Here is an 18753-nt window from a genome sequence, read left to right as displayed (position 1 = left end):
ATATATATATATATATATATATATATTTTTTTTGTGTGGTACACAGGCCTCTCACTGTTGTGGCCTTTCCCGTTGTGGAGCACAGGCTCCGGATGCGCAGGCTCAGCGGCCATGGCTCACGGGCCTAGCCACTCTGCTGCATGTGGGATCTTCCCAGACCGGGGCGCGAACCCGTGTCTCCTGCAACGGCAGGCGGACTCTCAACCACTGCGTCACCAGGGAAGCCCCATTAATATATTTTTAAATGGTAAACCACTATTTTCTGTTTCTTCAGTGAATCTTACTTGGCATTTTTAAAATTCATTAATTTTCATGACAATTTATTTACAAATTTGTCATTATGCTTTAAATTAGAAAATAAACATTTATTGTTCTGTTTTTAAAGCAAACTGATTTTGAAGGATAACTAACAAACAGAAAATTATACAAAATATTAGTATGCACATCTCATTAAATTTTCGTAAACACACCGATGCCATCACCACACAGTTCAAGAAACAAAACAGGACCAGAACCTCACAGCTCCTTTTGTTTTTCATTCCATTCAGTATCCCCTTCATGGATAATCACTATGCTTATTTTTAACATCAAATATTAGTTTTGCCTTCTTTTTTTAACTTAATAAAAATATTTGTAGCACATGTTTTTATCTCATGACTGGCTTCTATTATTCACCCTTATATTTTTAAGATTCATTCATTCTTATACTTTGGAGATATAATTTGCTCACTTTTATTTTTGTAAGAATATACATTGAATGAGTATCTTTCAATTTATTTATTTTACTATGATAAACATCTGAATTATATCTAGTTTTTGGTCATTACTAAAATATAAATATTGCAGCTGTATTTTTGTCTATTTTTCACTAACAGGTGAAATTAAATGAGCAGATCTTAAGTGTATTACTCAAATAACTTTGACAAATGTGCACCCCACAGAACCAATACCTCAGTTGTAATATAGAACATTTTCATCAGTCCTGATAGTTTCTTGTGTACCTTTTCAATCAATTCCCCCTTGATTGACAGCCACTCTTCTTATATCTACCAGTATAAATAATTTCCATCTATATTTAAATCTTGTATAAATAAAATCAGAGTAGGTACCCTTGTGCCTGACTTCTTTCATTCATCATGTTTCTGACGCTCATTCATGTTATTACCTATGCAGTTCCTTATTTTTTTTTCCATTGCTGAGTAACATTTCATTGTATGACTATACTTCAATTTAGTTATCCATTCTACTCTTGGTTATTTCATGTTTTGACTATTGTGAAATAAGCCACTACCAAAATTGTATGTGTGTGATTTTAAAATATGCTTTTATTACCCTTGAATAAATTTAAAAGGGGGGATATCTGGGTTGAGGCACAACTGACTGTATGTTGTGTTTAATTTTATAAGAAAGTACAAACCATTTTCAAAAAGAATTGTACATAATTATATTCCCACCAGTAATGTCTGAGACTTCAAGATTCTCTATATCTGTACCAATATTTGCTGATGTTAGTGTGTTAATTTTAGTTAGTGTTTTGCATTTTTCTACCTCAAAGGTATAAGGATATTCTGCTGTTTTATACCAGAAGGTTTATAATCCAAGCTTTCACATTTAAGTTTACAATCCATTTCAAATTAATGTTTGTGAATGGTATAAAATAAAAGTTAAAGTTCATTATTTTCCACACATTTATTTAGTTGTTCAATATCATATGTTAAAAATAATTTCCCCATTGATTTATCTTGACACTTTTGTTGAAAATAAATTGGTCTGTTGGGATTCTCTATTCTGTTCCATTAGTCTTTATTTCTATCTTCATTGTTGTAGCTTTGTAGTAAGTGCTGTAATCAGGTAGTGTAAGTCCTCTTAATGTTATTTTTATTTTTCTTCATTGTTTTGGCTAACCTATTTCTATTTTATTTTCCTATAAATTTTTAGAATTACGTTGTTACCTGTCATCAAAACAAGGAAACAAAGAAATCAACCAAACAAACCAAACTGTGCTGAGTGTTGATAGGGATTGCACTGAATTTAGGAAGAACTACATCTTAATAAGTTTATATCTTCATTTATTTAGATGTTCATAATTACTCAGAATACTTTGTTGTTTTTCATGTACAATTTTACAAACCTTTTGTTACATGTATTTTAAGTACCTTATGTTTTGATGTCATAAAATGTGTTTTTATTTTATTTTCTAATTTTTTGCTGATAGTGTACAAAGATAGAATTGATTGTATTTATTCTTTTAGAGTTTATTCACAAAGTACACTGAATGAAAAAAACTGTAACATCTTTGTTGGGGAATGATTGGCATACAATAAACTGCACATATTTAAAATGTACAATTTGATGTTTTGATATATGCATACACTCATGAAGCCATTGCCAAGATACATTACCCCTAAAAGTTTCCTTATTCACCTTTCCATTCCCTGCCTCTCCTGCCTCCAATGTCCCACTACTCCACATACAACCACCAATTTGTTTTTTTGTCACTGTACATTACTTTGTACTTCCTAGAATTTGATATGAATGAAATTGTCAAATACACATTATTTTTTAATCCTGCTTCTTTTACTCAGCTTAATTATTTTGAGATTCATCCATGTTATTGTATGTATAAGTAAATCCTTCTTTTAGGTTTCTAAGTAGTATTTTGTTGTACATGTATATCATAATTTTTTTAACCATTCAGCTATTGATGGGCATTTGGGCTGCTTCCCAGTTTTTGGCTACAACAGATAAAGCTGCTATGATCATTAATGCAGAAGTTTTTGCATAAATATATGCTTTAATTTCTTCTGGGTGGATACTTGGGAGTGGAAGAGATGGATCCGATTGAAGATATACATTTAACATTTTAAGAAAGAGCTAAGTTGTTTTTGAAAGTACTTGTAACATTTGACATTTCTCCCAGAAGTTTATGAGAGTTTTGGTTCTTCCTCATTTTTCTTGCTAACATGAATTTTATCCATTCTATAGATATGAATGGTATCTCATTAGTTGTTTTAATTCACATCTTCTTAATACTGGTGGTATTGGACACTTTTCATGGTATTATTTGCCAATTGTATATCTTCTCTGGTGAGATGTCTGTTCAAATATTTTACCGTTTTTTTTGGGGGGGAGACAATTTTAATTGAATCTTTTTCCTTTTATTGGAGAACTGTATTAATTAACCCAGATCTAAATATTTGATATATCCACTACTATTGATCTCTTGCTGCTCCCAAGGCACCTCAGTTGACAGTTGGGGGATATAGGTATGTATTACTATACATACTTACCATACATACATACACCTGCACATTTATACATTGTTGAACACATTAAAAAAATTCCCTTTTTTTATTTTCTATTCTCTATTTTCACAGTAAATAGAAGTCCTCTTTGCAATGTCACTTAAAAAAAAAAAAACAACACTCAATTCTCACACGTTATCCTGTATGATTTTTGCAAGGGTGCATCTCCTCTCAATACAAACATTGTGAAATCTCTCCCAGCACCCTATAACAATGTCATCTTAGTTTGAATCATTGTTATACTGAAAACATATTATACCACAGAGATATCTAAAACATTTAAAAATAGACTGAAAATATAATGTGAGTAGGACAATGGATTTTTAAAATATGATGTAACTATTATCTTTTCAGTAAACAACTAGTGTCAAAGTAACGGATTCAGCCTCAGTTGATACCTGATTGATCCACTTTTGGGGGCAAAATGATTTTGAACAATGGAAGATTTAACTTTTTCCTGAATGAAAGTTTGCCTTAGTTCTGTTCTTTAAATGTCTTTTCTTGTTCTCTGCTTTTTAGTTCTTATTTCAAACATTCTTCAAAGATATCACTTGTGTCCCCAGTGTTTTAGATGCAGTGCAAATGGGCTGCAGACTCTCCAGCTCACCAGTTCTCCAAACCTGCGTTTTGATGAGCTAACAGGTCTATTTTATTACACTTTGGAAATTTATACTCAACAAGAAGAATATTTAGTAGCTTTGGAAAACAAGCCCGTCTCTAATGTCCAGACAACGTACCATGGTGTTTCTCCAACTTTGGGGCAATTGCCACAAGCCTCCACTTACCTTAACCCATTCCTGCATCAAATATAATTCCAAAATCTTTTCTTAATATCATCTAAATCAGATGTGGATGAGACTCCGGGTACGACTCATTCTGTGCAATATTCCTCTCTATCTGTGAAATTATTAACCTAGACAAGAAGTTATCTGCTTCCAAAATACAATTATGGGTCAAGCATTGGATAGACATTCCCATTCTAAAAGAGGCAAGTTGGAAGAAGGAAGTCATGTGTCCCAAGCTAGTCTGAAATCTAGCAGAACAAATTCTGTTATATTTTAAGTCTGGAAAATAATACTTTTTTGTTCCAGGCTCTAATAAAACTGTTAGAACTAAAAAAATAAATATTCAACAAAGTTGCACAGTAAAAGATGCACACACAAAATTAGCAATATTTCTATATTCTAGCAGCAGGCAAGCTGAAAATGTAATTAAGTAAACAATTTTATTTACAGTAACATCAAGATATAAAATACTTGGAAATTAATTTAACCGAAGAGGTACAAGACTTTTACACTAAAAATTACACAAGACATTAGTGAAATAAATTAAAGAAGACCAAAATACATGGACTATATCACATGTTCATGGATTGAAAGAGTTAATCTTTTTGAATAATTATACTCCCTAAAGTGATCTCCAGACTTAACACATCTATTAAAATCCCAGTAGCATTTTTTTTTTGGCAAGTGGAAAACCCCCTTCTAAGGTTCTTATGGATTTGAAAGGACCAGAATAGACTAAAGATTCATTGAAAATATTTACAAAGTTGTAAAAATTCACACTTCCTGATTTCCAAATGTATTACAAAGCTACAATAATCAGAAAAGTGTTGTGCTGTCATGAGACTGGAAATATAGATCAATGGATTAAAGCTGAGAGCTTAGAAATAGATCTACATGCAAAATAATGAACTTGGACCATTACATTACACCTTTACAAAAACTAACTCAAAATGTATCAGAGACTTAGTATAAGACACAAAATATACAAAACTGTTAAGGAGAAACTACGAGAGTAAATCTTCATGACCTTGGATTAAGAAATGTGCAATCCATATGATAAGAGCACAGGCAACAACAACAAAAATGCATAAATTGGACTTCAAAAGTAAACAACTTTTGCGTATAGAAGGACATTATCGAGATTGTGAAAATAGGGGATTTCAGCAAGATGGCGGAAGAGTAAGACATGGAGATCACCTTCCTCCCCACAGATACACCAGAAATACATCTACACATGGAACAACTCCTACAGAACACCTACTGAACACTGGCAGAAGACCTCAGACCTCCCAAAAAGCAAGAAACTCCCCACGTACCTGGGTAGGGCAAAATAAAAAGGAATAAACGAGACCAAAGAATAGGGACGGGGGGCTTCCCTGGTGGCGCAGTGGTTGGGAGTCCGCCTGCTGATGCAGGAGACATGGGTTTGTAACCCGGTCTGGGAGGATCCCACGTGCCGCGGAACAGCTGGTCCCATGAGCCATGGCCGCTGGGCCTGTGTGTCCAGAGACTGTGCTCTGCGGTGGGAGAGGCTACAGAAGTGAGAGGCCTGCGTACTGCAAAAAAAAAAAAAAAAAATAGGGACGGGACCTGCACCAGTGAGAGGGAGCTGTGAAGGAGGAAATGTTTCCACACACTAGAAGCCCCTTCACTGGCAGAGACTGTGGGTGGCGGAGGGGGGAGCTTCGGAGCCGCGAAGGAGAGCACAGCAACAGGGGTGCGGAGGGCAAAGCGGAGAGATTCCCGCACAGAGGATTGGTGCCGACCGGCAATCACTAGCCCGAAAGGCTTGTCTGCTCACCTGCCAGGGCAGGCGGGTCTGGGAGCTGAGGCTCGGGCTTCGGTCGGAGCGCAGGGAGAGGACTGGCAGCATGAACACAGCCTGCAGGGGGTTAGTGCGCCACGGCTAGCCAGGAGGGCGTCCAGGGAAAAGTCTGGAGCTGCCGAAGGGGCAAGACTTTTTCTTGCCTCTTTGTTTCCTGGTGCGCAAGGAGAGGGGATTAAGAACGCTGCTTAAAGGAGCTCCAGAGACAGGCGCGAGCCGCAGCTAACAGCGTGGACCACAGAGACAGGCATGAGATGCTAAGGCTGCTGCTGTCGTCACCAAGAAGCCTGTGTGCGAGCACAGGTCACTATCCACACCTCCCTTCCGGGGAGCCTGTGCAGCCAGCCACTGCCAGTGTCCAGGGATCCAGGGACAACTTCCCCGGGAGAATGCACGGCGTGCCTCAGGCTGGTGCATCGTCACGCCGGCCTCTGCCACCCCAGGCTTGCCCCGCACTCCGTGCCCTTCCCTACCCCCGGCCTGAGTGAGCCAGAATCCCCAAAGCAGCAGCTCCTTTAACCCCGTCCTGTCTGAGCAAAGAACAGACGCCCTCCGGAGACCTACACGCAGAGGCAGGGCCAAATACAAAGCTGAGCCCTGGGAGCTGTAAGAACAAAGAAGTGAAAGGGAAATCTCTCCCAGCAGCCTCAGAAGCAGCAGATTAAAGCTCCACAATCAACTTGATGTACCCTGCATCTGTGGAAGACATGAATAGACAATGAATCATCCCAAATTGAGGAGGTGGACTTTGAGAGCAAGATTTATTATTTTTTCCCCTTTTCCTCTTTTTGTGAGTGTGTATGTGTATGCTTCTGTGTGAGATATTGTCTGTATAGCTTTGCTTTCACCATTTGTCCTAGGGTTCTATCCGTCCATTTTTTTTGTTGTTGCTGTTTGTTTTAATTTTTTTCTTAATAATTATTTTTTATTTTAATAACTTTATTTTATTTTATCTTATTTTATTTTATCCTCTTTCTTTCTTTCTTTCTTTCTTTCTTTCTTTCTTTCTTTCTTTCTTTCTTTCTTTCTTTCTTTCTTTCTTTCTACATTTGCTCCCTTTTATTCTGAGCCATGTGGATGAAAGGCTCTTGGTGCTGCAGCCAGGAGTCAGTGCTGTGCCTCTGAGGTGGGAGAGCCCACTTCAGGACACTGGTCCACAAGAGACCTCCCAGGTCCACATAATATCAAATGGCAAAAATCTCCCAGAGATCTCCATCTCAACACCAGCACCGAGATTCACTCAACGACCAGCAAGCTACAGTGCTGGACACCCTATGACAAACAACTAGCAAGACAAGATCACAACCCCACCCATTAGCAGAGAGGCTGCCTAAAATCATAATAAGTACACAGACACCACAAAACACACCACCAAACGTGGACCTGCCCACCAGAAAGACAAGATCCAGCCTCTGCACCAGAGCACAGGCACTAGTCCCCTCCACCAGGAAGCCTACACAACCCACTGAACCAACCTTAGCCACTGGAGACAGACATCAAAAACAACGGGAACTACGAACGTGCAGCCTGCAAAAAGGAGACCCCAAACACAGTAAGATAAGCAAAATGAGAAGACAGAAAAACACACAGCAGATGAAGGAGCAAGATAAAAATGCACCAGACCTAACAAATGAAGAGGAAATAGGCAGTCTACCTGAAAAAGAATTCAGAATAATGATAGTAAAGATGACCCAAAATCTTGGAAATAGAATAGAGAAAATTCAAGAAACATTTAACAAGGACCTAGAAGAAATAAAGATGAAACAAGCAACAATGAACAACACAATAAATGAAATTAAAAATACTCTAGATGGAATCAATAGCAGAATAACTGAGGCAGAAGAACAGATAAGTGACCTGGAAGATAAAATAGTGGAAATAACTACTGCAGAGCAGAATAAAGAGAAAAGGATGAAAAGAATTGAGGACAGTCTCAGAGATCTCTGGGACAACATTAAATGCACCAACATTCGAATTATAGGAGTTCCAGAAGAAGAAGAGAAAAAGAAAGGGACTGAGAAAATATTTGAAGAGATTATAGTTGAAAACTTCCCTAATATGGGAAAGGAAAGAGTTAATCAGGTCCAGGAAGCACAGGGAGTCCCATACAGGATAAATCCAAGGAGAAACACGCCAAGACACATATTAATCAAACTGTCAAAAATTAAATACAAAGAAAACATATTAAAAGCAGCAAGGAAAAAATAACACACAAGGGAATGCCCATAAGGTTAACAGATGATCTTTCAGCAGAAACTCTGCAAGCCAGATGGGACTGGCAGGACATATTTAAATTGATGAAGGAGAAAAACCTGCAACAAAGATTATTCTACCCATCAAGGATCTCATTCAGATTTGATGGAGAAATTAAAATCTTTACAGGCAAGCAAAAGCTGAGAGTTCAGCACCACCAAAGTAGCTTTACAACAAATGCTAAAGGAACTTCTCTAGGCAAGAAGCACAAGAAAAGGAAAAGACCTACAATAACAAGCCCAAAACAATTAAGAAAATGGGAATAGGAACATACATATCGATAATTACCTTAAATGTAAGTGGACTAAATGCTCCCACCAAAAGACACAGATTGGCTGAATGGATACAAAAACAAGACCCATATATATGCTGTCTATAAGAGACCCACCTCAGACCTAGAGACACATACAGACTGAAAGTAAGGGGATGGAAAAAGATATTCCATGCAAATGGAAACCAAAAGAAAGTTGCAGTAACAATTCTCATATCAGACAAAATAGACAGTTAAAATAAAGACTATTAGAAGAGACAGAGAAGGACACTAGATAATGATCAAGGGATCGATCCAAGAAGAAGATATAACAATTGTAAATATTTATGCACCCAACATAGGAGCACCTCAATACATAAGGCAAATACTAACAGCCATAAAAGGGGAAATCGACAGTAACACATTCATCATAGGGGACTTTAACACCCCACTTTCACCCATGGACAGATCATCCAAAATGAAAATAAATAAGGAAACACAAGCTTTAAATGATACATTAAAAAAGATGGACTTAATTGATATTTATAGGGCATTCCATCCAAAAACAACAAAATACACATTTTTCTTAAGTGCTCATGGAATATTATTCAGAATAGATCATATCTTGGGTCACAAATCAAGCCTTGGTAAATTTAAGAAAATTGAAATTATATCAAGTAACTTTTCCGACCACAAAGCTATGAGACTGGATATCAATTACAGGAAAAGATCTGTAAAAAATACAAACACATGGAGGCTAAACTATACACTACATAATGACGAAATGATCACTGAAGAAATCAAAGAGGAAATCAAAAACTACCTAGAAACAAATGACAATGGTGACATGATGACCAAAAATCTATGGGATGCAGTAAAAACAGTTCTAAGAGGGAAGTTTATAGCAATAAAATCCTACTTTAAGAAACAGGAAACATCTTGAATAAACAACCTAACCTCGCACCTAAAGCAATTAGAGAAGAAGAACAGAAAAACCCCAAAGTTAGCAGAAGGAAAGAAATCATAAAGATCAGGTCAGAAATAAATGAAAAAGAAATGAAGGAAACAATAGCAAAGATCAATAAAACTAAAAGCTGGTTCTTTGAGAAGATAAACAAAATTGATGAACCATTAGCCAGACTCATCAAGAAAAAAAGGGAGAAGACTGAAATCAATAGAATTAGAAATGAAAAAGGAGAAGTAACAACTGACACTGCAGAAATACAAAAGATCATGAGAGATGACTACGAGCAACTTTATGCCAATAAAAAGGACAACCTGGAAAAAATGGACAAATTCTTAGAAATTCACAACCTGCCAAGACTGAATCAGGAAGAAATAGAAAATATGAACAGTCCAATCACAAATACTGAAATTGAAACTGTGATTAAAAATCTTCCAACAAACAAAAGACCAGGACCAGATGGCTTCACAGGCGAAATCTATCAAACATTTAGAGAAGAGATAACACCTATCCTTCTCAAACTCTTCCAAAATATAGCAGAGGGAGGAACACTCCCAAACTCATTCTACGAGGCCACCATCACCCTGATACCAAAACCAGACAAGGATGTCACAAAGAAAGAAAACGACAGGCCAATATCACTGATGAACATAGGTGCAAAAATCCTCAACAAAATACTAGCAAACAGAATCCAACAGCACATTAAAAGGATCATACACCATGATCAAGTGGGGTTTATTCCAGGAATGCAAGGATTCTTCAATATACGCAAATCAATCAACGTGATACACCATATTAACAAATTGAAGGAGAAAAACCATATGGTCATCTCAATAGATGCAGAGAAAGCGTTTGACAAAATTCAACACTGATTTATGATAAAATCCCTGCAGAAAGTAGGCATAGAGGGAACTTTCCTGAACATAATAAAGGCCATATATGACAAACCCACAGCTAACATCATCCTCAATGGTGAAAAACTGAAAGCATTTCCACTAAGATCAGGAACAAGACAAGGTTGCCCACTCCCACCACTCTTATTCAACATAGTTTTGGAAGTTTTAGCCACAGCAATCAGAGAAGAAAAGGAAATAAATGGAATCCAAATCGGAAAAGAAGTAAAGCTGTCACTGTTTGCAGATGACATGATACTATATATAGAGAATCCTAAAGATGCTACCAGAAACCTACTAGAGCTAATCAATGAATTTTTAATGTAGCAGGATACAAAATTAATGCACAGAAATCTCTGGCATTCCTATACACTAATGATGAAAAATCTGAAAGAGAAATCAAGAAAACAATCCCATTTACCATTGTTACAAAAAGAATAAAATATCTAGGAATAAACCTACCTAAGGAGACAAAAGACCTGTATGCAGAAAATTATAAGACACTGATGAAAGAAATTAAAGATGATAGAAATAGATGGAGAGATATACCATGTTCTTGGATTGGAAAAAACAACATTGTGAAAATGACTCTACTACCCAAGGCAATCTACAGATTCAATGCAATCCCTAACAAACTACCACTGGCAGTGGTAGAAAAATTTCACAATTTGTATGGAAAAACAAAAGACCCCGAATAGCCAAAGCAGTCTTGAGAACGAAAAACGGAGCTGGAGGAATCAGGCTCCCTGACTTCAGACTATACTACAAAGCTACAGTAATCAAGACAGTATGGTACTGGCACAAAAACAGAAAGATAGATCAATGGAACAGGATAGAAAGCCCAGAGGTAAACCCACGCACATATGGTCACCTTATCTTTGATAAAGGAGGCAGGAATGTACAGTGGAGAAAGGACAGCATCTTTAATAAGTGGTGCTGGGAAAACTGGACAGGTACATGTAAAAGTATGATATTAGAACACTCCCTAACACCATACACAAAAATAAACTCAAAATGTATTAAAGACCTAAATGTAAGGCCAGAAACTATCAAACTCTTAGAGGAAAACATAGGCAGAACACTCTATGACATAAATCACAGGAAGATCCTTTTTGACCCACCTCCTAGAGATGTGGAAACAAAAATAAACAAATGGGACCTCATGAAACTTCAAAGCTTTTGCACAGCAAAGGAAACCATAAACAAGACCAAAAGACAACCTCAGAATGGGAGAAAATATTTGCAAATGAAGCAACTGACAAAGGATTAATCTCCAAAATTTATAAGCAGCTCATGCAGCTCAATAACAAAAAAACAAACAATCCAATCCAAAAATGGGCAGAAAACCTGAATAGATATTTCTCTAAAGAAGATATACAGACTGCCAACAAACACATGAAAGAATTCAACACCATTAATCATTAGAGAAATGCAAATCAAAGCTACAATGAGATATCATCTCACACCAGTCAGAATGGCCATCATCAAAAAATCTAGAAACAATAAATGCTGGAGAGGGTGTGGAGAAAAGGGAACACTCTTGCACTGCTGGTGGGAATGTAAATTGATACAGCCACTATGGAGAACAGTATGGAGACTCCTTAAAAAACTACAAATAGAACTACTATACGACCCAGCAATCCCACTTCAGGGCATATACCCTGAGAAAAACCATAATTCAAAAAGAGTCATGTACCAAAATGTTCATTGCAGCTCTATTCACAATAGCCAGGAGATGGAAACAGCCTATGTTTCCATCATCGGATGAATGGATAAAGAAGATGTGGCATATATATACATTGGAATATTACTCAGCCATAAAAAGAAACGAAATTGAGTTATTTGTAGTGAGGTGGATGGACCTAGAGTCTGCCATACAGAGTGAAGTAAGTCAGAAAGACAAAGACAAATACCATATGCTAACACATATATATGGAATCTAAGAAAAAAAAATGTCATGAAGAACCTAGGGGTAAGACAGGAATAAAGACACAGACCTACTAGAGAATGGACTTGAGGATATGGGGAGGGGGAAGGGTAAGCTGTGACAAAGTGAAAGAGTGGCATGGACATATATACACTACCAAACGTAAAATAGATAGCTAGTGGGAAACAGCTGCATAGCACAGGGAGATCAGCTCGGTGCTTTGTGACCACTTGTATGGGTGGGATATGGAGGGGGGCAGGGGGACAGATGCAAGAGGGAGGAGATATGGGAACATATGTATATGTATGACTGATTCACTTTGTTATAAAGCAGAAAGTAACACACCATTGTAAAGCAGCTATACTGCAATAAAGATAGTTAAAAAAAATGGTTAACAGAAAAAAGAAAAGAAAAAATGATTGTGAAAATAAATTCTACATAATGGGAAGAAATACTTGCAAACCATATATCTGACCAGTATCTAGTGGCCAAGATATGAGTAACTCTCATATCTGAACAACAAAAAGCCAACAATTAAATTTAAAGGTTGACAGAGATCACTTATATGTAGAATCTAGAAAAATGGTACAGAGGAACTTATTTGCAAAGCAGAAATAGAGGCACAGATGTAGAGAACAAACTTATGGATACCAAAGTGGGGATGGGAGGTGGGATGAATTGGGAGATTGGGATTGGCATATACACACTACTGTGTATAAAATAGATAACTAATGAGAACCTACTGTATAGCACAGGGAACTCTACTCAGTGCTCTGTGGTGGCCTAATGGGAAGAAAATATAAAAAAGAGGGGATATATGTATACGTATAACTGATTCACTTTGCTGTACAGCAGAAACTAACAAAAATTTGTAAAGTAACTATACTCCAATAAAAATTAACAAAAAAAAATAAAATAAAATGTTAACTTTCAAATTTAACAAAGGATGAAAAAAAAATGATGTTTCTCCAAAGAAGATATACAAATGGCAGCTAAAAATCACATGAATAGATGTTCAATGTTATAGTCACTAGGGAAATACAAGTAAAAACTACAGTACGATTTTAGACTCACTAGAATAAATGTGTTTTTTTTTTTTAAAGGAAAATAACACATGCTGGTGAGGATGTGGTGAAATTAGAATTTTCATACATTATCAATGGGAATATAAAATGATGTAGCCCTGTTTGTTTTTCTCTTGTTAATATGTCTATTATTACAGGGGTCTAAGCCAAGAACCATGAAGGGTAGAGAAAAAATAATTTCTTCCTTGCAACTTCAAGGTGTTCTTCCAAATATGGAAGAGATCACAGAAGTGTGGCTATACCTGCAACTGTTTGCCTAGAAAGAAAAAGTATTTAATTACTGATCAAATCATTTGAATTTAAGCTAGAGGGATCAAGGAAAAATATGAACCTTCTCCTTCCTTGCCATTAGATTTGATCCTTTAGTATAAGCTTTACACTTCTATAAAGCAGTTCTTGAAAAATACTTTAACCATCTGCATCTTGTTTATGTCTCAGGCTGGAATGTTAAAAACTTAAGGGCAATGCCTATGTTACATTTAGTTTTATTTTCTGCCTAGCACAGTACTTGTACAATTTAGGAATTCAGTAAATCTTTACTGTTATATTTTAGTTATAATTCTAGTTAAATATGTGTTGGCTACCTCCAAATGTAGTGTAAGTGCTTTAAAGGCCAGAATAATCTCTTAAGCTTTTTAGCACAAAACATAGAGGACTATTTTTTAGGAGACCAATAAATTGTCCTGATTGACATATTTCTATACAATTGCATGATGTAATTTACTATCATGACTAACATAACTGATCTGATAATATTTGATTGCAACTACAACGAATTGGAATTTTAAAAGCTTCATACTTTTGAATTAGGAGTCTGGGATTGATATATATATATACACTAATATGTATAAAATCGATAACTAATAAAAAAATAAAAAAATAAATCAAATGTTAAAAAAAAAAGATTTCATCCTTTATTCATAACTTTATTAAGAAAATGTTTGGGCTTCCCTGGTGGCGCAGTGGTTGGGAGTCCGCCTGCCGATGCAGTGGACGCAGGTTCGTGCCCCAGTCTGGGAGGATCCTACATGCTGCGGAGCGGCTGGGCCCATGAGCCATGGCTGCTGAGCCTGCGCGTCGGGAGCCTGTGCTCCGCAGCGGGAGAGGCCGCAGCGGTGAGAGACCCGCGTACCGGGGAAAAAAAAAAAAGAAAAAAAAGAAAATGTTTGAGGACTTCCCTGGTGGCACAGTGTTTAAGAATCCACCTGCTGATGCAGCGGACATGGGTTCTATCCCTGGTCCGGGAAGATTCTCACATGCCGCGGAGCAACTAACCCGTGCGCCACAGCTACTGAGCCTGTGCTCTAGAGCCCATGAGCCACAACTATTGAGCCAACACGTCACAACTACTGAAGCCCATGCGCTTAGAGCCTGTGCTCTGCAACAAAAGAAGCCACCGCAATGAGAAGCCCACGTACCGCAATGAATAGTAACCCCCTGCTTGCTGTAACTAGAGAAAGTCCACGAGGAGCAATGAAGAGCCCACACAGCCAAAAATAAAGAAATAAATAATAAAGAGGTAAATTAAAAAAAAAAAAAGGTTGAGCATGTATATGTACTACACACTGCATTAGGAGTTATAAGTTAGGAATGCAACCGTAAGAAGAATTATCCCTGTGTTCAAAGGGCTATGTATTATTTTATTTGGGAGTGATGGATAAGCAAGTAAACAAATAATCACAAAATATAATACATGGTAAATATAAGTAGGAACAGATTTCTATGGGAGAATAAATATGGTTTTTTTTAACCCAGGGAGGTGGAGGGGTGTTAACCAAGAAATTCCTCTTAGGGATATTAAAAAGTCAGCTGAATTGTAGAGGGTTGCTTGGAGTTAGCCAATTAAAAAGGAGTACTGCATTCCTAGCAGTGGGAAGTTATCTTCAAAGGCACAGAGGTGAGAAAGAATGTATGGTACTTCCAGAAAATAAACTAACAAAATAGTTATGTTTGATACATAAGGAGAAAGAGGGAGACCGACTGGAGTTAGGCAAAATTGACATCGTGATGGGCTATGTGTCATCTCAAATGTTGAATTATCCTGAAGGAGAATTTTTACCCACTTAACTGCATGATTTTACAAAGTCTCATGAGATCCCACTCTTCAAGCCCCATAAGTCCAACCTCCAACCTTTACTATTCATCATTCTGCCCTAGCAGTGTTTATTTTCCCCAATTCTTTGTAGATTGCCAGAGAGAATGAGACTGTGACGTTGTTTCAGAATAAAATGCCAAGCATGCAGTTAACATTCATAGCAAATGTTCCATTTGGAGTTTCAGCAGAGAGAAAGCATTACTCTAGGAAGCTTTGCCTAAAAATATGTTAAGCTAGTATATTTAAATAAGGGGAGGGGATAAAAGAAGAGCCTCATTTTGGATTCATCAGTGAGTGACTGAGAGAACAGTATTGATGGACCTTCCTTAATCCTAAGCACAGCCAATAAGCTTATGATATTAAACTCCCTTAGGTGTAAGCTAAAATGCTCTAACTCCCAACTCAAGGAGTATCAATTTTATACTTCTGTTTTGTATGCTGGCTTTATTACAGAGCTCCTAAGAGAGTGCTAAATTGTTGGGAGTTTTCTTTATGCCTGACTTTCAACATTAACTTTTAAGCTATCAAATTGCCTAAATTAAGTACCACAAAATAGCTTTAGGTTATCATATTGCATAAATTATGCACCATAAAATATAAACAATCAAACTTTAAACATGATTGCACCCCTTGTGAAGCATGAAGAGAGAATTCTCCATGAACATGCTTTATATTGCAAAGGTGCTAAAATATATATCATGTGATTTTGCACCTGGGCTTGATTTTAGGCAAAAGGAAAGCTAAAGTTTTCTTTCCTATGTTGCAGTCTCCAAACCCAGAATGCGGAAAGGAAACACTTTCTGTTTTTAAATAGTAAGGTAGGCTGGGCTCTGACATTGCAGCCTGAACTGCACTGATTTGTCCTTTTATTGTTAAAGACCATGTTATGGTCTGAACCATGTACCCTCCAAAATTCGTATGTTGAAGCTCTTACCCCCCAATGAGGTTGTATTTCAAGATAGGATCTTTAGAGAGGTAATTAAGGTTAAATGAAGTCATAAGTGTGGGACTCTAGTCCTATAGTATTAGTGTCCTTATAAGAGGAAGAGACACCAAGATTTCTCTCTCCAAACCAGCACCGAGGGGTCATGTGAGGGGTCAGCAAGAAAGTGGTTGTCTACAACCCAGGAAGAGCTGACCCACCAGAAACCAACCTCATTGGCACATTGACCTTGGACTTTAAACCTCTTGTACTGTGAGAAAATAAATGTCTGTTATTTAAGCCACCTAGGCTATGGTCTTTTTTAAAATGGTATTCCTAGCAGACTAATGTAGAACTCTTTGGTGGGGGGTAGGGAGGGTGAGTATAAGACAATGTAAGAAAAATATGTTGGAATGCCTCTACAAAGACCAGGAAAGTACCAGAAAGGACATAATTAAATATCTTTCTATGGTCACTGCTGTATGCAGCCTTTAAGAAGCTCTCCAATGATCCCCACATACTAATCCCCATGCTCTTCTATAATCCTCCACCCTTGTGAGTGCAAGTTGAGCCTAGGGATTTGCTCCTAGTGAATAGAATGTGATGAAAGTCATAAGATGTCACTAGCTTGGATTTGTCAGATTTAGAAAGCAAAACTTCAGGATGATCAGTTAAATTTAAGTTTCAGATAAACAACAGTTTTTTTTTGTATAAGCATGCCCCATGTAATATTCTTTAAAAAGTATTATCTAAAGTTTAAATTTAACTGGGTATGCTGTATTTTATCTGACAAACCTAGACTAGTTCAATTAGAATGTAAAAAAAAATGATGGAATATCACTTCCAAGATTGTTACAAAAATATGCTGGCTTCCATCCTGGGTGCCCCAACCCCTCTTTTTTTACTAAAAAGAAAAAAGTGAAACACTTATTTTCCACAAGGAAGAGCAACGGGAAAAATTAAATCATTTCTCACATATTGTTTTCTTAAAACAGGTCTACAAGGACATATTCAGCACCAAAATAAAAAAGAAGAAAAAAAGAGAGAAATTACAAACAGCCATAGAATAAAATCTACAAAGCAAACATTTAATATTGCACATTGTTTTGCTAACATTTTGGGTTTTACTTTTCCTAATTGGAAAATCAGGGATCTATCTTGAATACTGGAATACACCTGAGAACCTCACATCTTATGTCAAGAATTGACCAGTGTTTAGAAATGAGTCAAGGGCTCATCAAGTTTGATGCCCTCTGGTGCTCGACAGAAGCCAGTGATCCTATTCTGAGCTCTCCTACAAAGAGACTCTTTTGGAAAATAACCAAGTGGTGTCTCTGCCCAAGAAAGAGAGGCCTGGAAACAGTCATGTGAGTGAGCTTGGAAGTGATACTTCCCTACACAAGACTTAGATGATTGCATCCCTGGTCAACACCTGTATTATAGCCTCCCTGATTCAGAGACCAGCTAAACTGTGCCCATCGTACTGATCTACAGAAACAATGACATAAGTATGCATTGTCTTAAACTGCTAAACTTTGAGTATTTTGCTAGGCAGCAATTACTACAGCAATTGAGCCTTCCCCAAATGTGATTTCATTTCTTTTTTCCTGAAAATCAGTGGGAAACCTCCTGCTACACCTCTGCTCTGGATACCCTGTTTCACTCCAATACTCACTCCCCTTTACTTGGTTCTACACCTGGATATCCTTTAGTTGTACAACTTAACGATCACCTCTTCCGGGAAGCTTTCCCTGCATTTCAAACTCTTCCGTATACATATCCATTATATACTTTAAATGGTTTTACTGAATTTACTACCACACTATATTGCAATTTTACTTTTTTTGTTTCATTTTATTCTCTGACTACTTGCAAGTATATGGTATAGCACTGTGTGTGGCGTATAGTAAGTGCCAACAAAGAGTAGATACATGAGAATGGAAAAGAATATGAAAAAGAATATGTATATATAAGCATAACTGAATCACATTGCTGTACACCAGAAACTATCACAACATTATAAATAAACTCTACTTCAATTTAAAAAAAGAGTATAAGGGTGAACTGTTAGAAAGTAAAGCAGTGGAATGGACTATGTCATTACAATACAAGTAGTTACCAAGCACTTGGTCTATATGGGGCTTGTGCTCATATGTATTAACTCAATCCTCATACATACCTCATAAGGGAGATGTACTTTTCTTTCTGGTATTGCAGATCGTCTAGAGAAACACAATACAATTAAGTATTTTGTCCAAAGTCACAGAACCAGTAAATATTGGCACTAGGACTGGGACACACAAAATCAAGATTTAGAGCCTGGGCTATTAACCACTTTAGTACCTTGTCTCTCCTGAGTAGTCAGTTTCCACTTCTCAAAGCTATTCTAGCATCTGCCCCCTGAGATTTTGTCTGAGTGGGAAGTTAAGATAGGTATTATTTAGGATTA

This window comes from Monodon monoceros, unplaced genomic scaffold (genome assembly GCF_005190385.1).
Source record: "Monodon monoceros isolate NGI ecotype Baffin Bay Population unplaced genomic scaffold, NGI_Narwhal_1 Super_Scaffold_16, whole genome shotgun sequence".
NCBI classification, from domain to species: domain Eukaryota; kingdom Metazoa; phylum Chordata; class Mammalia; order Artiodactyla; family Monodontidae; genus Monodon; species Monodon monoceros.
The sequence above is the reverse complement of the archived record's forward strand: the minus strand, read 5'-3'. Positions refer to the sequence as shown.